At 42.2% G+C, this 21,719-nt stretch overlaps 28 non-coding genes across 28 annotated transcripts; all 28 read right to left on the bottom strand.

Moving 5' to 3' along the window:
* Nucleotides 1-717: 717 nt before the first annotated feature.
* LOC124450001 lies at nucleotides 718-881 on the bottom strand. The gene has a single exon (XR_006949763.1). It is a non-coding gene; the product is annotated as a U1 spliceosomal RNA (small nuclear RNA).
* A 329-nt stretch (nucleotides 882-1,210) lies between these two features.
* On the bottom strand, nucleotides 1,211-1,402 carry LOC124449988. The gene has a single exon (XR_006949751.1). It is a non-coding gene; the product is annotated as a U2 spliceosomal RNA (small nuclear RNA).
* Nucleotides 1,403-2,237: 835 nt separating this feature from the next.
* Nucleotides 2,238-2,401, bottom strand: LOC124449989. The gene has a single exon (XR_006949752.1). It is a non-coding gene; the product is annotated as a U1 spliceosomal RNA (small nuclear RNA).
* Nucleotides 2,402-2,726: 325 nt separating this feature from the next.
* Nucleotides 2,727-2,918, bottom strand: LOC124449987. The gene has a single exon (XR_006949750.1). It is a non-coding gene; the product is annotated as a U2 spliceosomal RNA (small nuclear RNA).
* Nucleotides 2,919-3,754: 836 nt separating this feature from the next.
* On the bottom strand, nucleotides 3,755-3,918 carry LOC124449977. The gene has a single exon (XR_006949740.1). It is a non-coding gene; the product is annotated as a U1 spliceosomal RNA (small nuclear RNA).
* Nucleotides 3,919-4,254: 336 nt separating this feature from the next.
* On the bottom strand, nucleotides 4,255-4,446 carry LOC124449986. Its single transcript, XR_006949749.1, has one exon. It is a non-coding gene; the product is annotated as a U2 spliceosomal RNA (small nuclear RNA).
* Nucleotides 4,447-5,281: 835 nt separating this feature from the next.
* On the bottom strand, nucleotides 5,282-5,445 carry LOC124449965. The gene has a single exon (XR_006949729.1). It is a non-coding gene; the product is annotated as a U1 spliceosomal RNA (small nuclear RNA).
* Nucleotides 5,446-5,774: 329 nt separating this feature from the next.
* LOC124450034 lies at nucleotides 5,775-5,965 on the bottom strand. The gene has a single exon (XR_006949795.1). It is a non-coding gene; the product is annotated as a U2 spliceosomal RNA (small nuclear RNA).
* An 832-nt stretch (nucleotides 5,966-6,797) lies between these two features.
* LOC124449952 lies at nucleotides 6,798-6,961 on the bottom strand. The gene has a single exon (XR_006949717.1). It is a non-coding gene; the product is annotated as a U1 spliceosomal RNA (small nuclear RNA).
* A 334-nt stretch (nucleotides 6,962-7,295) lies between these two features.
* Nucleotides 7,296-7,487, bottom strand: LOC124449985. Its single transcript, XR_006949748.1, has one exon. It is a non-coding gene; the product is annotated as a U2 spliceosomal RNA (small nuclear RNA).
* An 834-nt stretch (nucleotides 7,488-8,321) lies between these two features.
* On the bottom strand, nucleotides 8,322-8,485 carry LOC124449941. Its single transcript, XR_006949704.1, has one exon. It is a non-coding gene; the product is annotated as a U1 spliceosomal RNA (small nuclear RNA).
* A 332-nt stretch (nucleotides 8,486-8,817) lies between these two features.
* Nucleotides 8,818-9,009, bottom strand: LOC124449973. The gene has a single exon (XR_006949737.1). It is a non-coding gene; the product is annotated as a U2 spliceosomal RNA (small nuclear RNA).
* An 833-nt stretch (nucleotides 9,010-9,842) lies between these two features.
* On the bottom strand, nucleotides 9,843-10,006 carry LOC124449899. The gene has a single exon (XR_006949664.1). It is a non-coding gene; the product is annotated as a U1 spliceosomal RNA (small nuclear RNA).
* A 333-nt stretch (nucleotides 10,007-10,339) lies between these two features.
* On the bottom strand, nucleotides 10,340-10,530 carry LOC124450022. Its single transcript, XR_006949784.1, has one exon. It is a non-coding gene; the product is annotated as a U2 spliceosomal RNA (small nuclear RNA).
* Nucleotides 10,531-11,362: 832 nt separating this feature from the next.
* Nucleotides 11,363-11,526, bottom strand: LOC124449929. Its single transcript, XR_006949692.1, has one exon. It is a non-coding gene; the product is annotated as a U1 spliceosomal RNA (small nuclear RNA).
* A 325-nt stretch (nucleotides 11,527-11,851) lies between these two features.
* LOC124449984 lies at nucleotides 11,852-12,043 on the bottom strand. Its single transcript, XR_006949747.1, has one exon. It is a non-coding gene; the product is annotated as a U2 spliceosomal RNA (small nuclear RNA).
* An 843-nt stretch (nucleotides 12,044-12,886) lies between these two features.
* LOC124449916 lies at nucleotides 12,887-13,050 on the bottom strand. Its single transcript, XR_006949681.1, has one exon. It is a non-coding gene; the product is annotated as a U1 spliceosomal RNA (small nuclear RNA).
* A 331-nt stretch (nucleotides 13,051-13,381) lies between these two features.
* On the bottom strand, nucleotides 13,382-13,571 carry LOC124450055. Its single transcript, XR_006949815.1, has one exon. It is a non-coding gene; the product is annotated as a U2 spliceosomal RNA (small nuclear RNA).
* An 859-nt stretch (nucleotides 13,572-14,430) lies between these two features.
* Nucleotides 14,431-14,594, bottom strand: LOC124449905. Its single transcript, XR_006949670.1, has one exon. It is a non-coding gene; the product is annotated as a U1 spliceosomal RNA (small nuclear RNA).
* Nucleotides 14,595-14,918: 324 nt separating this feature from the next.
* On the bottom strand, nucleotides 14,919-15,110 carry LOC124449972. The gene has a single exon (XR_006949736.1). It is a non-coding gene; the product is annotated as a U2 spliceosomal RNA (small nuclear RNA).
* Nucleotides 15,111-15,978: 868 nt separating this feature from the next.
* On the bottom strand, nucleotides 15,979-16,142 carry LOC124449894. The gene has a single exon (XR_006949659.1). It is a non-coding gene; the product is annotated as a U1 spliceosomal RNA (small nuclear RNA).
* A 330-nt stretch (nucleotides 16,143-16,472) lies between these two features.
* Nucleotides 16,473-16,664, bottom strand: LOC124449982. Its single transcript, XR_006949745.1, has one exon. It is a non-coding gene; the product is annotated as a U2 spliceosomal RNA (small nuclear RNA).
* Nucleotides 16,665-17,498: 834 nt separating this feature from the next.
* Nucleotides 17,499-17,662, bottom strand: LOC124449883. Its single transcript, XR_006949648.1, has one exon. It is a non-coding gene; the product is annotated as a U1 spliceosomal RNA (small nuclear RNA).
* A 326-nt stretch (nucleotides 17,663-17,988) lies between these two features.
* LOC124449981 lies at nucleotides 17,989-18,180 on the bottom strand. The gene has a single exon (XR_006949744.1). It is a non-coding gene; the product is annotated as a U2 spliceosomal RNA (small nuclear RNA).
* Nucleotides 18,181-19,014: 834 nt separating this feature from the next.
* Nucleotides 19,015-19,178, bottom strand: LOC124449872. The gene has a single exon (XR_006949637.1). It is a non-coding gene; the product is annotated as a U1 spliceosomal RNA (small nuclear RNA).
* A 327-nt stretch (nucleotides 19,179-19,505) lies between these two features.
* LOC124450033 lies at nucleotides 19,506-19,696 on the bottom strand. The gene has a single exon (XR_006949794.1). It is a non-coding gene; the product is annotated as a U2 spliceosomal RNA (small nuclear RNA).
* Nucleotides 19,697-20,530: 834 nt separating this feature from the next.
* On the bottom strand, nucleotides 20,531-20,694 carry LOC124450188. Its single transcript, XR_006949909.1, has one exon. It is a non-coding gene; the product is annotated as a U1 spliceosomal RNA (small nuclear RNA).
* Nucleotides 20,695-21,021: 327 nt separating this feature from the next.
* LOC124449980 lies at nucleotides 21,022-21,213 on the bottom strand. Its single transcript, XR_006949743.1, has one exon. It is a non-coding gene; the product is annotated as a U2 spliceosomal RNA (small nuclear RNA).
* Between the last annotated feature and the right edge of the window lie 506 nt (nucleotides 21,214-21,719).

Here is a 21,719-nt window from a genome sequence, read left to right as displayed (position 1 = left end):
TAACGAAGGAATCATCCTTTACTACAATCGTCATGTCAAGCGTTCTTTCTAATCCAATGTACACCTGTTCGTAAAGAAGAACATGTTTGAAAATTCGCGCGTAATGCCGCGAAATGCGATCGTTTCATATGACGTAGGAAGCACGCGATGTCTGTCGCGAACTTGCTGCAGACGTGCTTTCTCATTGTAAAACAAACGCTTTGTGCTTGTGGGCGATAATGATTCGCATTGTATGCAAGTGCTGCAATGTCAACAAGGTCATGCTTCATGAAATCGGCAGACAAGCAGCTCAATGAACGAATTTTACACTACGAGCCGTTAAATGTCAGTGATACATAGAAATAATTACTATAAAAGCTAAACAAACGTACGACTAAGTAAGAAAAACGTTCGCAATGCAATTTCATTACTGTTAACGTCGACGATACATATTATAATTTGTATATTTTCATAATGTATATGCCGTCCGTCAAAATATACACACACGCCGGCCGTTTACGTCGTTGTTAAGTACAAGTAATTTATGTCAAATACAAGTAATTTATTCTTGCTAATAGATGATATAAATTTCTCCTGCATCTCGCTATGCATTTTGGGATAGGTCAGTAAAAAATTTGGCAGCATGCAACCTAACCCCGAACGAACAACGAATTTATATATCGTGTTCTATTTTATTTGTTCTTTTTCTCCGCTTCTTCCTCCCATCGTGAGAAACGAAGGGGACGAGCGCGAACGCAGGTCCCCACTACCAGAAATTATACGCTCGAGTTACCCACGTTAGGGGTAATCGCAGGAGTCAACCCAGTCGAAGTGCAATGAAAGGGCCTCATCCTGAGAGGACCTCCTAGCTGATCAAGGTGCCTCTCGCGTCAGGTAAGTATGCTCGAACGACGCACGGCGAGCATACTTTGTACGCGAACGTACGCTCTGTGCGACACGGTTGCACCCTCCCTTTACTTTTCACTACTTTTGCACTTGCAACTTACCGTCTGACGGCCTTTATTGTCTTCCTTTCCGACGGCGACGACGTCTTTTCGTCTTTCGCCGACTCTGTCGAAAAGAGACGTATGTTATTTAGTTAAATGTTAAACGGTTCGTTTCTCGGTTAGTTAGTTACAGACAAAATAAATTCGCTTAGCTATTTGATTTGCTGGCTGTTTTGTTTGTTTTTTTTCGTTTGTTTAAAGTAAATGTGTTTCCCTTCCGCGAAGGGAAATGGGCCGAACTCGGAGGTAGTGCAATACCGAGACAACCCGTGGCCAGGGCGAAGCAAGCTCCAATCCCATGGCCGATATCCAAAAATCAGTTTAATATAAGAGTCGGGCATTGCCCGACATATCAGATATTAAGCTGATAAGAACAGATACTACACTTGATCTTAGCCAAAAGGCCGAGAAGCGATACAGAAGAAGAGCTTTCGCCATTTTTTCACTCTACAAGTTGCATGAGAAACACACGGTTCTATTGTATCTTTTCGCGTAGAAATCATGCAACAAATGAAAAAAATCAAGCAGTACGGATAACGAAGGAATCATCCTTTACTACAATCGTCATGTCAAGCGTTCTTTCTAATCCAATGTACACCTGTTCGTAAAGAAGAACATGTTTGAAAATTCGCGCGTAATGCCGCGAAATGCGATCGTTTCATATGACGTAGGAAGCACGCGATGTCTGTCGCGAACTTGCTGCAGACGTGCTTTCTCATTGTAAAACAAACGCTTTGTGCTTGTGGGCGATAATGATTCGCATTGTATGCAAGTGCTGCAATGTCAACAAGGTCATGCTTCATGAAATCGGCAGACAAGCAGCTCAATGAACGAATTTTACACTACGAGCCGTTAAATGTCAGTGATACATAGAAATAATTACTATAAAAGCTAAACAAACGTACGACTAAGTAAGAAAAACGTTCGCAATGCAATTTCATTACTGTTAACGTCGACGATACATATTATAATTTGTATATTTTCATAATGTATATGCCGTCCGTCAAAATATACACACACGCCGGCCGTTTACGTCGTTGTTAAGTACAAGTAATTTATGTCAAATACAAGTAATTTATTCTTGCTAATAGATGATATAAATTTCTCCTGCATCTCGCTATGCATTTTGGGATAGGTCAGTAAAAAATTTGGCAGCATGCAACCTAACCCCGAACGAACAACGAATTTATATATCGTGTTCTATTTTATTTGTTCTTTTTCTCCGCTTCTTCCTCCCATCGTGAGAAACGAAGGGGACGAGCGCGAACGCAGGTCCCCACTACCAGAAATTATACGCTCGAGTTACCCACGTTAGGGGTAATCGCAGGAGTCAACCCAGTCGAAGTGCAATGAAAGGGCCTCATCCTGAGAGGACCTCCTAGCTGATCAAGGTGCCTCTCGCGTCAGGTAAGTATGCTCGAACGACGCACGGCGAGCATACTTTGTACGCGAACGTACGCTCGGTGCGACACGGTTGCACCCTCCCTTTACTTTTCACTACTTTTGCACTTGCAACTTACCGTCTGACGGCCTTTATTGTCTTCCTTTCCGACGACGACGACGTCTTTTCGTCTTTCGCCGACTCTGTCGAAAAGAGACGTATGTTAGTTAGTTAAATGTTAAACAGTTCGTTTCTCGGTTAGTTAGTTACAGACAAAATAAATTCGCTTTGCTATTTGATTTGCTGGCTGTTTTGTTTGTTTTTTTTTGTTTAAAGTAAATGTGTTTCCCTTCCGCGAAGGGAAATGGGCCGAACTCGGAGGTAGTGCAATACCGAGACAACCCGTGGCCAGGGCGAAGCAAGCTCCAATCCCATGGCCGATATCCAAAAATCAGTTTAATATAAGAGTCGGGCATTGCCCGACATATCAGATATTAAGCTGATAAGAACAGATACTACACTTGATCTTAGCCAAAAGGCCGAGAAGCGATACAGAAGAAGAGCTTTCGCCATTTTTTCACTCTACAAGTTGCATGAGAAACACACGGTTCTATTGTATCTTTTCGCGTAGAAATCATGCAACAAATGAAAAAAATCAAGCAGTACGGATAACGAAGGAATCATCCTTTACTACAATCGTCATGTCAAGCGTTCTTTCTAATCCAATGTACACCTGTTCGTAAAGAAGAACATGTTTGAAAATTCGCGCGTAATGCCGCGAAATGCGATCGTTTCATATGACGTAGGAAGCACGCGATGTCTGTCGCGAACTTGCTGCAGACGTGCTTTCTCATTGTAAAACAAACGCTTTGTGCTTGTGGGCGATAATGATTCGCATTGTATGCAAGTGCTGCAATGTCAACAAGGTCATGCTTCATGAAATCGGCAGACAAGCAGCTCAATGAACGAATTTTACACTACGAGCCGTTAAATGTCAGTGATACATAGAAATAATTACTATAAAAAGCTAAACAAACGTACGACTAAGTAAGAAAAACGTTCGCAATGCAATTTCATTACTGTTAACGTCGACGATACATATTATAATTTGTATATTTTCATAATGTATATGCCGTCCGTCAAAATATACACACACGCCGGCCGTTTACGTCGTTGTTAAGTACAAGTAATTTATGTCAAATACAAGTAATTTATTCTTGCTAATAGATGATATAAATTTCTCCTGCATCTCGCTATGCATTTTGGGATAGGTCAGTAAAAAATTTGGCAGCATGCAACCTAACCCCGAACGAACAACGAATTTATATATCGTGTTCTATTTTATTTGTTCTTTTTCTCCGCTTCTTCCTCCCATCGTGAGAAACGAAGGGGACGAGCGCGAACGCAGGTCCCCACTACCAGAAATTATACGCTCGAGTTACCCACGTTAGGGGTAATCGCAGGAGTCAACCCAGTCGAAGTGCAATGAAAGGGCCTCATCCTGAGAGGACCTCCTAGCTGATCAAGGTGCCTCTCGCGTCAGGTAAGTATGCTCGAACGACGCACGGCGAGCATACTTTGTACGCGAACGTACGCTCTGTGCGACACGGTTGCACCCTCCCTTTACTTTTCACTACTTTTGCACTTGCAACTTACCGTCTGACGGCCTTTATTGTCTTCCTTTCCGACGACGACGACGTCTTTTCGTCTTTCGCCGACTCTGTCGAAAAGAGACGTATGTTATTAATTAGTTAAATGTTAAACGGTTCGTTTCTCGGTTAGTTAGTTAGTTAGACAAAAAATAAATTCGCTTTGCTATTTGATTTGCTGGCTGTTTTGTTTGTTTTTTTTCGTTTGTTTAAAGTAAATGTGTTTCCCTTCCGCGAAGGGAAATGGGCCGAACTCGGAGGTAGTGCAATACCGAGACAACCCGTGGCCAGGGCGAAGCAAGCTCCAATCCCATGGCCGATATCCAAAAATCAGTTTAATATAAGAGTCGGGCATTGCCCGACATATCAGATATTAAGCTGATAAGAACAGATACTACACTTGATCTTAGCCAAAAGGCCGAGAAGCGATACAGAAGAAGAGCTTTCGCCATTTTTTCACTCTACAAGTTGCATGAGAAACACACGGTTCTATTGTATCTTTTCGCGTAGAAATCATGCAACAAATGAAAAAAATCAAGCAGTACGGATAACGAAGGAATCATCCTTTACTACAATCGTCATGTCAAGCGTTCTTTCTAATCCAATGTACACCTGTTCGTAAAGAAGAACATGTTTGAAAATTCGCGCGTAATGCCGCGAAATGCGATCGTTTCATATGACGTAGGAAGCACGCGATGTCTGTCGCGAACTTGCTGCAGACGTGCTTTCTCATTGTAAAACAAACGCTTTGTGCTTGTGGGCGATAATGATTCGCATTGTATGCAAGTGCTGCAATGTCAACAAGGTCATGCTTCATGAAATCGGCAGACAAGCAGCTCAATGAACGAATTTTACACTACGAGCCGTTAAATGTCAGTGATACATAGAAATAATTACTATAAAAGCTAAACAAACGTACGACTAAGTAAGAAAAACGTTCGCAATGCAATTTCATTACTGTTAACGTCGACGATACATATTATAATTTGTATATTTTCATAATGTATATGCCGTCCGTCAAAATATACACACACGCCGGCCGTTTACGTCGTTGTTAAGTACAAGTAATTTATGTCAAATACAAGTAATTTATTCTTGCTAATAGATGATATAAATTTCTCCTGCATCTCGCTATGCATTTTGGGATAGGTCAGTAAAAAATTTGGCAGCATGCAACCTAACCCCGAACGAACAACGAATTTATATATCGTGTTCTATTTTATTTGTTCTTTTTCTCCGCTTCTTCCTCCCATCGTGAGAAACGAAGGGGACGAGCGCGAACGCAGGTCCCCACTACCAGAAATTATACGCTCGAGTTACCCACGTTAGGGGTAATCGCAGGAGTCAACCCAGTCGAAGTGCAATGAAAGGGCCTCATCCTGAGAGGACCTCCTAGCTGATCAAGGTGCCTCTCGCGTCAGGTAAGTATGCTCGAACGACGCACGGCGAGCATACTTTGTACGCGAACGTACGCTCGGTGCGACACGGTTGCACCCTCCCTTTACTTTTCACTACTTTTGCACTTGCAACTTACCGTCTGACGGCCTTTATTGTCTTCCTTTCCGACGACGACGACGTCTTTTCGTCTTTCGCCGACTCTGTCGAAAAGAGACGTATGTTATTTAGTTAAATGTTAAACGGTTCGTTTCTCGGTTAGTTAGTTACAGACAAAATAAATTCGCTTTGCTATTTGATTTGCTGGCTGTTTTGTTTGTTTTTTTTCGTTTGTTTAAAGTAAATGTGTTTCCCTTCCGCGAAGGGAAATGGGCCGAACTCGGAGGTAGTGCAATACCGAGACAACCCGTGGCCAGGGCGAAGCAAGCTCCAATCCCATGGCCGATATCCAAAATCAGTTTAATATAAGAGTCGGGCATTGCCCGACATATCAGATATTAAGCTGATAAGAACAGATACTACACTTGATCTTAGCCAAAAGGCCGAGAAGCGATACAGAAGAAGAGCTTTCGCCATTTTTCACTCTACAAGTTGCATGAGAAACACACGGTTCTATTGTATCTTTTCGCGTAGAAATCATGCAACAAATGAAAAATCAAGCAGTACGGATAACGAAGGAATCATCCTTTACTACAATCGTCATGTCAAGCGTTCTTTCTAATCCAATGTACACCTGTTCGTAAAGAAGAACATGTTTGAAAATTCGCGCGTAATGCCGCGAAATGCGATCGTTTCATATGACGTAGGAAGCACGCGATGTCTGTCGCGAACTTGCTGCAGACGTGCTTTCTCATTGTAAAACAAACGCTTTGTGCTTGTGGGCGATAATGATTCGCATTGTATGCAAGTGCTGCAATGTCAACAAGGTCATGCTTCATGAAATCGGCAGACAAGCAGCTCAATGAACGAATTTTACACTACGAGCCGTTAAATGTCAGTGATACATAGAAATAATTACTATAAAAGCTAAACAAACGTACGACTAAGTAAGAAAAACGTTCGCAATGCAATTTCATTACTGTTAACGTCGACGATACATATTATAATTTGTATATTTTCATAATGTATATGCCGTCCGTCAAAATATACACACACGCCGGCCGTTTACGTCGTTGTTAAGTACAAGTAATTTATGTCAAATACAAGTAATTTATTCTTGCTAATAGATGATATAAATTTCTCCTGCATCTCGCTATGCATTTTGGGATAGGTCAGTAAAAAATTTGGCAGCATGCAACCTAACCCCGAACGAACAACGAATTTATATATCGTGTTCTATTTTATTTGTTCTTTTTCTCCGCTTCTTCCTCCCATCGTGAGAAACGAAGGGGACGAGCGCGAACGCAGGTCCCCACTACCAGAAATTATACGCTCGAGTTACCCACGTTAGGGGTAATCGCAGGAGTCAACCCAGTCGAAGTGCAATGAAAGGGCCTCATCCTGAGAGGACCTCCTAGCTGATCAAGGTGCCTCTCGCGTCAGGTAAGTATGCTCGAACGACGCACGGCGAGCATACTTTGTACGCGAACGTACGCTCTGTGCGACACGGTTGCACCCCTCCTTTACTTTTCACTACTTTTGCACTTGCAACTTACCGTCTGACGGCCTTTATTGTCTTCCTTTCCGACGACGACGACGTCTTTTCGTCTTTCGCCGACTCTGTCGAAAAGAGACGTATGTTATTAATTAGTTAAATGTTAAACAGGTTCGTTTCTTAGTTAGTTAGTTAGTTACAGACAAAATAAATTCGCTTTGCTATTTGATTTGCTGGCTGTTTTGTTTGTTTTTCGTTTGTTTAAAGTAAATGTGTTTCCCTTCCGCGAAGGGAAATGGGCCGAACTCGGAGGTAGTGCAATACCGAGACAACCCGTGGCCAGGGCGAAGCAAGCTCCAATCCCATGGCCGATATCCAAAAATCAGTTTAATATAAGAGTCGGGCATTGCCCGACATATCAGATATTAAGCTGATAAGAACAGATACTACACTTGATCTTAGCCAAAAGGCCGAGAAGCGATACAGAAGAAGAGCTTTCGCCATTTTTCACTCTACAAGTTGCATGAGAAACACACGGTTCTATTGTATCTTTTCGCGTAGAAATCATGCAACAAATGAAAAAAATCAAGCAGTACGGATAACGAAGGAATCATCCTTTACTACAATCGTCATGTCAAGCGTTCTTTCTAATCCAATGTACACCTGTTCGTAAAGAAGAACATGTTTGAAAATTCGCGCGTAATGCCGCGAAATGCGATCGTTTCATATGACGTAGGAAGCACGCGATGTCTGTCGCGAACTTGCTGCAGACGTGCTTTCTCATTGTAAAACAAACGCTTTGTGCTTGTGGGCGATAATGATTCGCATTGTATGCAAGTGCTGCAATGTCAACAAGGTCATGCTTCATGAAATCGGCAGACAAGCAGCTCAATGAACGAATTTTACACTACGAGCCGTTAAATGTCAGTGATACATAGAAATAATTACTATAAAAGCTAAACAAACGTACGACTAAGTAAGAAAAACGTTCGCAATGCAATTTCATTACTGTTAACGTCGACGATACATATTATAATTTGTATATTTTCATAATGTATATGCCGTCCGTCAAAATATACACACACGCCGGCCGTTTACGTCGTTGTTAAGTACAAGTAATTTATGTCAAATACAAGTAATTTATTCTTGCTAATAGATGATATAAATTTCTCCTGCATCTCGCTATGCATTTTGGGATAGGTCAGTAAAAAATTTGGCAGCATGCAACCTAACCCCGAACGAACAACGAATTTATATATCGTGTTCTATTTTATTTGTTCTTTTTCTCCGCTTCTTCCTCCCATCGTGAGAAACGAAGGGGACGAGCGCGAACGCAGGTCCCCACTACCAGAAATTATACGCTCGAGTTACCCACGTTAGGGGTAATCGCAGGAGTCAACCCAGTCGAAGTGCAATGAAAGGGCCTCATCCTGAGAGGACCTCCTAGCTGATCAAGGTGCCTCTCGCGTCAGGTAAGTATGCTCGAACGACGCACGGCGAGCATACTTTGTACGCGAACGTACGCTCGGTGCGACACGGTTGCACCCTCCCTTTACTTTTCACTACTTTTGCACTTGCAACTTACCGTCTGACGGCCTTTATTGTCTTCCTTTCCGACGACGACGACGTCTTTTCGTCTTTCGCCGACTCTGTCGAAAAGAGACGTATGTTAGTTTTAGTTAAATGTTAAACGGTTCGTTTCTCGGTTAGTTAGTTAGTTACAGACAAAATAAATTCGCTTTGCTATTTGATTTGCTGGCTGTTTTGTTTGTTTTTTCGTTTGTTTAAAGTAAATGTGTTTCCCTTCCGCGAAGGAAATGGGCCGAACTCGGAGGTAGTGCAATACCGAGACAACCCGTGGCCAGGGCGAAGCAAGCTCCAATCCCATGGCCGATATCCAAAAATCAGTTTAATATAAGAGTCGGGCATTGCCCGACATATCAGATATTAAGCTGATAAGAACAGATACTACACTTGATCTTAGCCAAAAGGCCGAGAAGCGATACAGAAGAAGAGCTTTCGCCATTTTTCACTCTACAAGTTGCATGAGAAACACACGGTTCTATTGTATCTTTTCGCGTAGAAATCATGCAACAAATGAAAAAAATCAAGCAGTACGGATAACGAAGGAATCATCCTTTACTACAATCGTCATGTCAAGCGTTCTTTCTAATCCAATGTACACCTGTTCGTAAAGAAGAACATGTTTGAAAATTCGCGCGTAATGCCGCGAAATGCGATCGTTTCATATGACGTAGGAAGCACGCGATGTCTGTCGCGAACTTGCTGCAGACGTGCTTTCTCATTGTAAAACAAACGCTTTGTGCTTGTGGGCGATAATGATTCGCATTGTATGCAAGTGCTGCAATGTCAACAAGGTCATGCTTCATGAAATCGGCAGACAAGCAGCTCAATGAACGAATTTTACACTACGAGCCGTTAAATGTCAGTGATACATAGAAATAATTACTATAAAAGCTAAACAAACGTACGACTAAGTAAGAAAAACGTTCGCAATGCAATTTCATTACTGTTAACGTCGACGATACATATTATAATTTGTATATTTTCATAATGTATATGCCGTCCGTCAAAATATACACACACGCCGGCCGTTTACGTCGTTGTTAAGTACAAGTAATTTATGTCAAATACAAGTAATTTATTCTTGCTAATAGATGATATAAATTTCTCCTGCATCTCGCTATGCATTTTGGGATAGGTCAGTAAAAAATTTGGCAGCATGCAACCTAACCCCGAACGAACAACGAATTTATATATCGTGTTCTATTTTATTTGTTCTTTTTCTCCGCTTCTTCCTCCCATCGTGAGAAACGAAGGGACGAGCGCGAACGCAGGTCCCCACTACCAGAAATTATACGCTCGAGTTACCCACGTTAGGGGTAATCGCAGGAGTCAACCCAGTCGAAGTGCAATGAAAGGGCCTCATCCTGAGAGGACCTCCTAGCTGATCAAGGTGCCTCTCGCGTCAGGTAAGTATGCTCGAACGACGCACGGCGAGCATACTTTGTACGCGAACGTACGCTCGGTGCGACACGGTTGCACCCTCCCTTTACTTTTCACTACTTTTGCACTTGCAACTTACCGTCTGACGGCCTTTATTGTCTTCCTTTCCGACGACGACGACGTCTTTTCGTCTTTCGCCGACTCTGTCGAAAAGAGACGTATGTTATTTAGTTAAATGTTAAACGGTTCGTTTCTCGTTAGTTAGTTAGTTAGTTACAGACAAAATAAATTCGCTTTGCTATTTGATTTGCTGGCTGTTTTGTTTGTTTTTTCGTTTGTTTAAAGTAAATGTGTTTCCCTTCCGCGAAGGAAATGGGCCGAACTCGGAGGTAGTGCAATACCGAGACAACCCGTGGCCAGGGCGAAGCAAGCTCCAATCCCATGGCCGATATCCAAAATCAGTTTAATATAAGAGTCGGGCATTGCCCGACATATCAGATATTAAGCTGATAAGAACAGATACTACACTTGATCTTAGCCAAAAGGCCGAGAAGCGATACAGAAGAAGAGCTTTCGCCATTTTTCACTCTACAAGTTGCATGAGAAACACACGGTTCTATTGTATCTTTTCGCGTAGAAATCATGCAACAAATGAAAAAAATCAAGCAGTACGGATAACGAAGGAATCATCCTTTACTACAATCGTCATGTCAAGCGTTCTTTCTAATCCAATGTACACCTGTTCGTAAAGAAGAACATGTTTGAAAATTCGCGCGTAATGCCGCGAAATGCGATCGTTTCATATGACGTAGGAAGCACGCGATGTCTGTCGCGAACTTGCTGCAGACGTGCTTTCTCATTGTAAAACAAACGCTTTGTGCTTGTGGGCGATAATGATTCGCATTGTATGCAAGTGCTGCAATGTCAACAAGGTCATGCTTCATGAAATCGGCAGACAAGCAGCTCAATGAACGAATTTTACACTACGAGCCGTTAAATGTCAGTGATACATAGAAATAATTACTATAAAAGCTAAACAAACGTACGACTAAGTAAGAAAAACGTTCGCAATGCAATTTCATTACTGTTAACGTCGACGATACATATTATAATTTGTATATTTTCATAATGTATATGCCGTCCGTCAAAATATACACACACGCCGGCCGTTTACGTCGTTGTTAAGTACAAGTAATTTATGTCAAATACAAGTAATTTATTCTTGCTAATAGATGATATAAATTTCTCCTGCATCTCGCTATGCATTTTGGGATAGGTCAGTAAAAATTTGGCAGCATGCAACCTAACCCCGAACGAACAACGAATTTATATATCGTGTTCTATTTTATTTGTTCTTTTCTCCGCTTCTTCCTCCCATCGTGAGAAACGAAGGGGACGAGCGCGAACGCAGGTCCCCACTACCAGAAATTATACGCTCGAGTTACCCACGTTAGGGGTAATCGCAGGAGTCAACCCAGTCGAAGTGCAATGAAAGGGCCTCATCCTGAGAGGACCTCCTAGCTGATCAAGGTGCCTCTCGCGTCAGGTAAGTATGCTCGAACGACGCACGGCGAGCATACTTTGTACGCGAACGTACGCTCGGTGCGACACGGTTGCACCCTCCCTTTACTTTTCACTACTTTTGCACTTGCAACTTACCGTCTGACGGCCTTTATTGTCTTCCTTTCCGACGACGACGACGTCTTTTCGTCTTTCGCCGACTCTGTCGAAAAGAGACGTATGTTATTTAGTTAAATGTTAAACGGTTCGTTTCTCGGTTAGTTAGTTACAGACAAAATAAATTCGCTTTGCTATTTGATTTGCTGGCTGTTTTGTTTGTTTTTTTTTGTTTAAAGTAAATGTGTTTCCCTTCCGCGAAGGGAAATGGGCCGAACTCGGAGGTAGTGCAATACCGAGACAACCCGTGGCCAGGGCGAAGCAAGCTCCAATCCCATGGCCGATATCCAAAAATCAGTTTAATATAAGAGTCGGGCATTGCCCGACATATCAGATATTAAGCTGATAAGAACAGATACTACACTTGATCTTAGCCAAAAGGCCGAGAAGCGATACAGAAGAAGAGCTTTCGCCATTTTTCACTCTACAAGTTGCATGAGAAACACACGGTTCTATTGTATCTTTTCGCGTAGAAATCATGCAACAAATGAAAAAAATCAAGCAGTACGGATAACGAAGGAATCATCCTTTACTACAATCGTCATGTCAAGCGTTCTTTCTAATCCAATGTACACCTGTTCGTAAAGAAGAACATGTTTGAAAATTCGCGCGTAATGCCGCGAAATGCGATCGTTTCATATGACGTAGGAAGCACGCGATGTCTGTCGCGAACTTGCTGCAGACGTGCTTTCTCATTGTAAAACAAACGCTTTGTGCTTGTGGGCGATAATGATTCGCATTGTATGCAAGTGCTGCAATGTCAACAAGGTCATGCTTCATGAAATCGGCAGACAAGCAGCTCAATGAACGAATTTTACACTACGAGCCGTTAAATGTCAGTGATACATAGAAATAATTACTATAAAAGCTAAACAAACGTACGACTAAGTAAGAAAAACGTTCGCAATGCAATTTCATTACTGTTAACGTCGACGATACATATTATAATTTGTATATTTTCATAATGTATATGCCGTCCGTCAAAATATACACACACGCCGGCCGTTTACGTCGTTGTTAAGTACAAGTAATTTATGTCAAATACAAGTAATTTATTCTTGCTAATAGATGATATAAATTTCTCCTGCATCTCGCTATGCATTTTGGGATAGGTCAGTAAAAATTTGGCAGCATGCAACCTAACCCCGAACGAACAACGAATTTATATATCGTGTTATTTCTATTTGTTCTATTTTATTTGTTCTTTTCCGCTTCTTCCTCCCATCGTGAGAAACGAAGGGGACGAGCGCGAACGCAGGTCCCCACTACCAGAAATTATACGCTCGAGTTACCCACGTTAGGGGTAATCGCAGGAGTCAACCCAGTCGAAGTGCAATGAAAGGGCCTCATCCTGAGAGGACCTCCTAGCTGATCAAGGTGCCTCTCGCGTCAGGTAAGTATGCTCGAACGACGCACGGCGAGCATACTTTGTACGCGAACGTACGCTCGGTGCGACACGGTTGCACCCTCCCTTTACTTTTCACTACTTTTGCACTTGCAACTTACCGTCTGACGGCCTTTATTGTCTTCCTTTCCGACGACGACGACGTCTTTTCGTCTTTCGCCGACTCTGTCGAAAAGAGACGTATGTTATTTAGTTAAATGTTAAACGGTTCGTTTCTCGGTTAGTTAGTTAGTTACAGACAAAATAAATTCGCTTTGCTATTTGATTTGCTGGCTGTTTTGTTTGTTTTTTCGTTTGTTTAAAGTAAATGTGTTTCCCTTCCGCGAAGGGAAATGGGCCGAACTCGGAGGTAGTGCAATACCGAGACAACCCGTGGCCAGGGCGAAGCAAGCTCCAATCCCATGGCCGATATCCAAAATCAGTTTAATATAAGAGTCGGGCATTGCCCGACATATCAGATATTAAGCTGATAAGAACAGATACTACACTTGATCTTAGCCAAAGGCCGAGAAGCGATACAGAAGAAGAGCTTTCGCCATTTTTCACTCTACAAGTTGCATGAGAAACACACGGTTCTATTGTATCTTTTCGCGTAGAAATCATGCAACAAATGAAAAAAATCAAGCAGTACGGATAACGAAGGAATCATCCTTTACTACAATCGTCATGTCAAGCGTTCTTTCTAATCCAATGTACACCTGTTCGTAAAGAAGAACATGTTTGAAAATTCGCGCGTAATGCCGCGAAATGCGATCGTTTCATATGACGTAGGAAGCACGCGATGTCTGTCGCGAACTTGCTGCAGACGTGCTTTCTCATTGTAAAACAAACGCTTTGTGCTTGTGGGCGATAATGATTCGCATTGTATGCAAGTGCTGCAATGTCAACAAGGTCATGCTTCATGAAATCGGCAGACAAGCAGCTCAATGAACGAATTTTACACTACGAGCCGTTAAATGTCAGTGATACATAGAAATAATTACTATAAAAGCTAAACAAACGTACGACTAAGTAAGAAAAACGTTCGCAATGCAATTTCATTACTGTTAACGTCGACGATACATATTATAATTTGTATATTTTCATAATGTATATGCCGTCCGTCAAAATATACACACGCCGGCCGTTTACGTCGTTGTTAAGTACAAGTAATTTATGTCAAATACAAGTAATTTATTCTTGCTAATAGATGATATAAATTTCTCCTGCATCTCGCTATGCATTTTGGGATAGGTCAGTAAAAATTTGGCAGCATGCAACCTAACCCCGAACGAACAACGAATTTATATATGTCCCAAAGCGTGGCATACTTGATTCTCTATTGTGTTCTATTTTATTTGTTCTTTTCCGCTTCTTCCTCCCATCGTGAGAAACGAAGGGGACGAGCGCGAACGCAGGTCCCCACTACCAGAAATTATACGCTCGAGTTACCCACGTTAGGGGTAATCGCAGGAGTCAACCCAGTCGAAGTGCAATGAAAGGGCCTCATCCTGAGAGGACCTCCTAGCTGATCAAGGTGCCTCTCGCGTCAGGTAAGTATGCTCGAACGACGCACGGCGAGCATACTTTGTACGCGAACGTACGCTCTGTGCGACACGGTTGCACCCTCCTTTACTTTTCACTACTTTTGCACTTGCAACTTACCGTCTGACGGCCTTTATTGTCTTCCTTTCCGACGGCGACGACGTCTTTTCGTCTTTCGCCGACTCTGTCGAAAAGAGACGTATGTTATTTAGTTAAATGTTAAACAGTTCGTTTCTCGGTTAGTTAGTTACAGACAAAATAAATTCGCTTTGCTATTTGATTTGCTGGCTGTTTTGTTTGTTTTTCGTTTGTTTAAAGTAAATGTGTTTCCCTTCCGCGAAGGAAATGGGCCGAACTCGGAGGTAGTGCAATACCGAGACAACCCGTGGCCAGGGCGAAGCAAGCTCCAATCCCATGGCCGATATCCAAAAATCAGTTTAATATAAGAGTCGGGCATTGCCCGACATATCAGATATTAAGCTGATAAGAACAGATACTACACTTGATCTTAGCCAAAAGGCCGAGAAGCGATACAGAAGAAGAGCTTTCGCCATTTTTCACTCTACAAGTTGCATGAGAAACACACGGTTCTATTGTATCTTTTCGCGTAGAAATCATGCAACAAATGAAAAAAATCAAGCAGTACGGATAACGAAGGAATCATCCTTTACTACAATCGTCATGTCAAGCGTTCTTTCTAATCCAATGTACACCTGTTCGTAAAGAAGAACATGTTTGAAAATTCGCGCGTAATGCCGCGAAATGCGATCGTTTCATATGACGTAGGAAGCACGCGATGTCTGTCGCGAACTTGCTGCAGACGTGCTTTCTCATTGTAAAACAAACGCTTTGTGCTTGTGGGCGATAATGATTCGCATTGTATGCAAGTGCTGCAATGTCAACAAGGTCATGCTTCATGAAATCGGCAGACAAGCAGCTCAATGAACGAATTTTACACTACGAGCCGTTAAATGTCAGTGATACATAGAAATAATTACTATAAAAGCTAAACAAACGTACGACTAAGTAAGAAAAACGTTCGCAATGCAATTTCATTACTGTTAACGTCGACGATACATATTATAATTTGTATATTTTCATAATGTATATGCCGTCCGTCAAAATATACACACACGCCGGCCGTTTACGTCGTTGTTAAGTACAAGTAATTTATGTCAAATACAAGTAATTTATTCTTGCTAATAGATGATATAAATTTCTCCTGCATCTCGCTATGCATTTTGGGATAGGTCAGTAAAAATTTGGCAGCATGCAACCTAACCCCGAACGAACAACGAATTTATATGTCCCAAAGCGTGGCATACACAATTGACGTCTTCTATTGTGTTCTATTTTATTTGTTCTTTTTCTCCGCTTCTTCCTCCCATCGTGAGAAACGAAGGGGACGAGCGCGAACGCAGGTCCCCACTACCAGAAATTATACGCTCGAGTTACCCACGTTAGGGGTAATCGCAGGAGTCAACCCAGTCGAAGTGCAATGAAAGGGCCTCATCCTGAGAGGACCTCCTAGCTGATCAAGGTGCCTCTCGCGTCAGGTAAGTATGCTCGAACGACGCACGGCGAGCATACTTTGTACGCGAACGTACGCTCTGTGCGACACGGTTGCACCCCCTCCCTTTACTTTTTCACTACTTTTTGCACTTGCAACTTACCGTCTGACGGCCTTTATTGTCTTCCTTTCCGACGGCGACGACGTCTTTTCGTCTTTCGCCGACTCTGTCGAAAAGAGACGTATGTTATTTAGTTAAATGTTAAACGGTTCGTTTCTCGGTTAGTTAGTTACAGACAAAATAAATTCGCTTTGCTATTTGATTTGCTGGCTGTTTTGTTTGTTTTTCGTTTGTTTAAAGTAAATGTGTTTCCCTTCCGCGAAGGGAAATGGGCCGAACTCGGAGGTAGTGCAATACCGAGACAACCCGTGGCCAGGGCGAAGCAAGCTCCAATCCCATGGCCGATATCCAAAAATCAGTTTAATATAAGAGTCGGGCATTGCCCGACATATCAGATATTAAGCTGATAAGAACAGATACTACACTTGATCTTAGCCAAAAGGCCGAGAAGCGATACAGAAGAAGAGCTTTCGCCATTTTTCACTCTACAAGTTGCATGAGAAACACACGGTTCTATTGTATCTTTTCGCGTAGAAATCATGCAACAAATGAAAAAAATCAAGCAGTACGGATAACGAAGGAATCATCCTTTACTACAATCGTCATGTCAAGCGTTCTTTCTAATCCAATGTACACCTGTTCGTAAAGAAGAACATGTTTGAAAATTCGCGCGTAATGCCGCGAAATGCGATCGTTTCATATGACGTAGGAAGCACGCGATGTCTGTCGCGAACTTGCTGCAGACGTGCTTTCTCATTGTAAAACAAACGCTTTGTGCTTGTGGGCGATAATGATTCGCATTGTATGCAAGTGCTGCAATGTCAACAAGGTCATGCTTCATGAAATCGGCAGACAAGCAGCTCAATGAACGAATTTTACACTACGAGCCGTTAAATGTCAGTGATACATAGAAATAATTACTATAAAAGCTAAACAAACGTACGACTAAGTAAGAAAAACGTTCGCAATGCAATTTCATTACTGTTAACGTCGACGATACATATTATAATTTGTATATTTTCATAATGTATATGCCGTCCGTCAAAATATACACACACGCCGGCCGTTTACGTCGTTGTTAAGTACAAGTAATTTATGTCAAATACAAGTAATTTATTCTTGCTAATAGATGATATAAATTTCTCCTGCATCTCGCTATGCATTTTGGGATAGGTCAGTAAAAAATTTGGCAGCATGCAACCTAACCCCGAACGAACAACGAATTTATATATCGTGTTCTATTTTATTTGTTCTTTTTCTCCGCTTCTTCCTCCCATCGTGAGAAACGAAGGGGACGAGCGCGAACGCAGGTCCCCACTACCAGAAATTATACGCTCGAGTTACCCACGTTAGGGGTAATCGCAGGAGTCAACCCAGTCGAAGTGCAATGAAAGGGCCTCATCCTGAGAGGACCTCCTAGCTGATCAAGGTGCCTCTCGCGTCAGGTAAGTATGCTCGAACGACGCACGGCGAGCATACTTTGTACGCGAACGTACGCTCGGTGCGACACGGTTGCACCCTCCCTTTACTTTTCACTACTTTTGCACTTGCAACTTACCGTCTGACGGCCTTTATTGTCTTCCTTTCCGACGGCGACGACGTCTTTTCGTCTTTCGCCGACTCTGTCGAAAAGAGACGTATGTTATTTAGTTAAATGTTAAACGGTTCGTTTCTCGGTTAGTTAGTTACAGACAAAATAAATTCGCTTTGCTATTTGATTTGCTGGCTGTTTTGTTTGTTTTTTCTTTGTTTAAAGTAAATGTGTTTCCCTTCCGCGAAGGGAAATGGGCCGAACTCGGAGGTAGTGCAATACCGAGACAACCCGTGGCCAGGGCGAAGCAAGCTCCAATCCCATGGCCGATATCCAAAAATCAGTTTAATATAAGAGTCGGGCATTGCCCGACATATCAGATATTAAGCTGATAAGAACAGATACTACACTTGATCTTAGCCAAAAGGCCGAGAAGCGATACAGAAGAAGAGCTTTCGCCATTTTTCACTCTACAAGTTGCATGAGAAACACACGGTTCTATTGTATCTTTTCGCGTAGAAATCATGCAACAAATGAAAAAAATCAAGCAGTACGGATAACGAAGGAATCATCCTTTACTACAATCGTCATGTCAAGCGTTCTTTCTAATCCAATGTACACCTGTTCGTAAAGAAGAACATGTTTGAAAATTCGCGCGTAATGCCGCGAAATGCGATCGTTTCATATGACGTAGGAAGCACGCGATGTCTGTCGCGAACTTGCTGCAGACGTGCTTTCTCATTGTAAAACAAACGCTTTGTGCTTGTGGGCGATAATGATTCGCATTGTATGCAAGTGCTGCAATGTCAACAAGGTCATGCTTCATGAAATCGGCAGACAAGCAGCTCAATGAACGAATTTTACACTACGAGCCGTTAAATGTCAGTGATACATAGAAATAATTACTATAAAAGCTAAACAAACGTACGACTAAGTAAGAAAAACGTTCGCAATGCAATTTCATTACTGTTAACGTCGACGATACATATTATAATTTGTATATTTTCATAATGTATATGCCGTCCGTCAAAATATACACACACGCCGGCCGTTTACGTCGTTGTTAAGTACAAGTAATTTATGTCAAATACAAGTAATTTATTCTTGCTAATAGATGATATAAATTTCTCCTGCATCTCGCTATGCATTTTGGGATAGGTCAGTAAAAAATTTGGCAGCATGCAACCTAACCCCGAACGAACAACGAATTTATATATCGTGTTCTATTTTATTTGTTCTTTTTCTCCGCTTCTTCCTCCCATCGTGAGAAACGAAGGGGACGAGCGCGAACGCAGGTCCCCACTACCAGAAATTATACGCTCGAGTTACCCACGTTAGGGGTAATCGCAGGAGTCAACCCAGTCGAAGTGCAATGAAAGGGCCTCATCCTGAGAGGACCTCCTAGCTGATCAAGGTGCCTCTCGCGTCAGGTAAGTATGCTCGAACGACGCACGGCGAGCATACTTTGTACGCGAACGTACGCTCGGTGCGACACGGTTGCACCCTCCCTTTACTTTTCACTACTTTTGCACTTGCAACTTACCGTCTGACGGCCTTTATTGTCTTCCTTTCCGACGGCGACGACGTCTTTTCGTCTTTCGCCGACTCTGTCGAAAAGAGACGTATGTTATTTAGTTAAATGTTAAACGGTTCGTTTCTCGGTTAGTTAGTTACAGACAAAATAAATTCGCTTTGCTATTTGATTTGCTGGCTGTTTTGTTTGTTTTTTCTTTTGTTTAAAGTAAATGTGTTTCCCTTCCGCGAAGGGAAATGGGCCGAACTCGGAGGTAGTGCAATACCGAGACAACCCGTGGCCAGGGCGAAGCAAGCTCCAATCCCATGGCCGATATCCAAAATCAGTTTAATATAAGAGTCGGGCATTGCCCGACATATCAGATATTAAGCTGATAAGAACAGATACTACACTTGATCTTAGCCAAAAGGCCGAGAAGCGATACAGAAGAAGAGCTTTCGCCATTTTTCACTCTACAAGTTGCATGAGAAACACACGGTTCTATTGTATCTTTTCGCGTAGAAATCATGCAACAAATGAAAAAAATCAAGCAGTACGGATAACGAAGGAATCATCCTTTACTACAATCGTCATGTCAAGCGTTCTTTCTAATCCAATGTACACCTGTTCGTAAAGAAGAACATGTTTGAAAATTCGCGCGTAATGCCGCGAAATGCGATCGTTTCATATGACGTAGGAAGCACGCGATGTCTGTCGCGAACTTGCTGCAGACGTGCTTTCTCATTGTAAAACAAACGCTTTGTGCTTGTGGGCGATAATGATTCGCATTGTATGCAAGTGCTGCAATGTCAACAAGGTCATGCTTCATGAAATCGGCAGACAAGCAGCTCAATGAACGAATTTTACACTACGAGCCGTTAAATGTCAGTGATACATAGAAATAATTACTATAAAAGCTAAACAAACGTACGACTAAGTAAGAAAAACGTTCGCAATGCAATTTCATTACTGTTAACGTCGACGATACATATTATAATTTGTATATTTTCATAATGTATATGCCGTCCGTCAAAATATACACACACGCCGGCCGTTTACGTCGTTGTTAAGTACAAGTAATTTATGTCAAATACAAGTAATTTATTCTTGCTAATAGATGATATAAATTTCTCCTGCATCTCGCTATGCATTTTGGGATAGGTCAGTAAAAAATTTGGCAGCATGCAACCTAACCCCGAACGAACAACGAATTTATATATCGTGTTCTATTTTATTTGTTCTTTTTCTCCGCTTCTTCCTCCCATCGTGAGAAACGAAGGGGACGAGCGCGAACGCAGGTCCCCACTACCAGAAATTATACGCTCGAGTTACCCACGTTAGGGGTAATCGCAGGAGTCAACCCAGTCGAAGTGCAATGAAAGGGCCTCATCCTGAGAGGACCTCCTAGCTGATCAAGGTGCCTCTCGCGTCAGGTAAGTATGCTCGAACGACGCACGGCGAGCATACTTTGTACGCGAACGTACGCTCTGTGCGACACGGTTGCACCCCTCCTTTACTTTTCACTACTTTTGCACTTGCAACTTACCGTCTGACGGCCTTTATTGTCTTCCTTTCCGACGGCGACGACGTCTTTTCGTCTTTCGCCGACTCTGTCGAAAAGAGACGTATGTTATTTAGTTAAATGTTAAACGGTTCGTTTCTCGGTTAGTTAGTTACAGACAAAATAAATTCGCTTTGCTATTTGATTTGCTGGCTGTTTTGTTTGTTTTTTCGTTTGTTTAAAGTAAATGTGTTTCCCTTCCGCGAAGGGAAATGGGCCGAACTCGGAGGTAGTGCAATACCGAGACAACCCGTGGCCAGGGCGAAGCAAGCTCCAATCCCATGGCCGATATCCAAAAATCAGTTTAATATAAGAGTCGGGCATTGCCCGACATATCAGATATTAAGCTGATAAGAACAGATACTACACTTGATCTTAGCCAAAAGGCCGAGAAGCGATACAGAAGAAGAGCTTTCGCCATTTTTCACTCTACAAGTTGCATGAGAAACACACGGTTCTATTGTATCTTTTCGCGTAGAAATCATGCAACAAATGAAAAATCAAGCAGTACGGATAACGAAGGAATCATCCTTTACTACAATCGTCATGTCAAGCGTTCTTTCTAATCCAATGTACACCTGTTCGTAAAGAAGAACATGTTTGAAAATTCGCGCGTAATGCCGCGAAATGCGATCGTTTCATATGACGTAGGAAGCACGCGATGTCTGTCGCGAACTTGCTGCAGACGTGCTTTCTCATTGTAAAACAAACGCTTTGTGCTTGTGGGCGATAATGATTCGCATTGTATGCAAGTGCTGCAATGTCAACAAGGTCATGCTTCATGAAATCGGCAGACAAGCAGCTCAATGAACGAATTTTACACTACGAGCCGTTAAATGTCAGTGATACATAGAAATAATTACTATAAAAGCTAAACAAACGTACGACTAAGTAAGAAAAACGTT

The sequence above is a fragment of the Xenia sp. Carnegie-2017 genome, unplaced genomic scaffold (assembly GCF_021976095.1).
Source record: "Xenia sp. Carnegie-2017 unplaced genomic scaffold, XeniaSp_v1 HiC_scaffold_23, whole genome shotgun sequence".
In the NCBI taxonomy this organism is placed as follows: domain Eukaryota; kingdom Metazoa; phylum Cnidaria; class Anthozoa; order Malacalcyonacea; family Xeniidae; genus Xenia; species Xenia sp. Carnegie-2017.
This window is presented reverse-complemented; position numbering and strand designations above follow the sequence as displayed.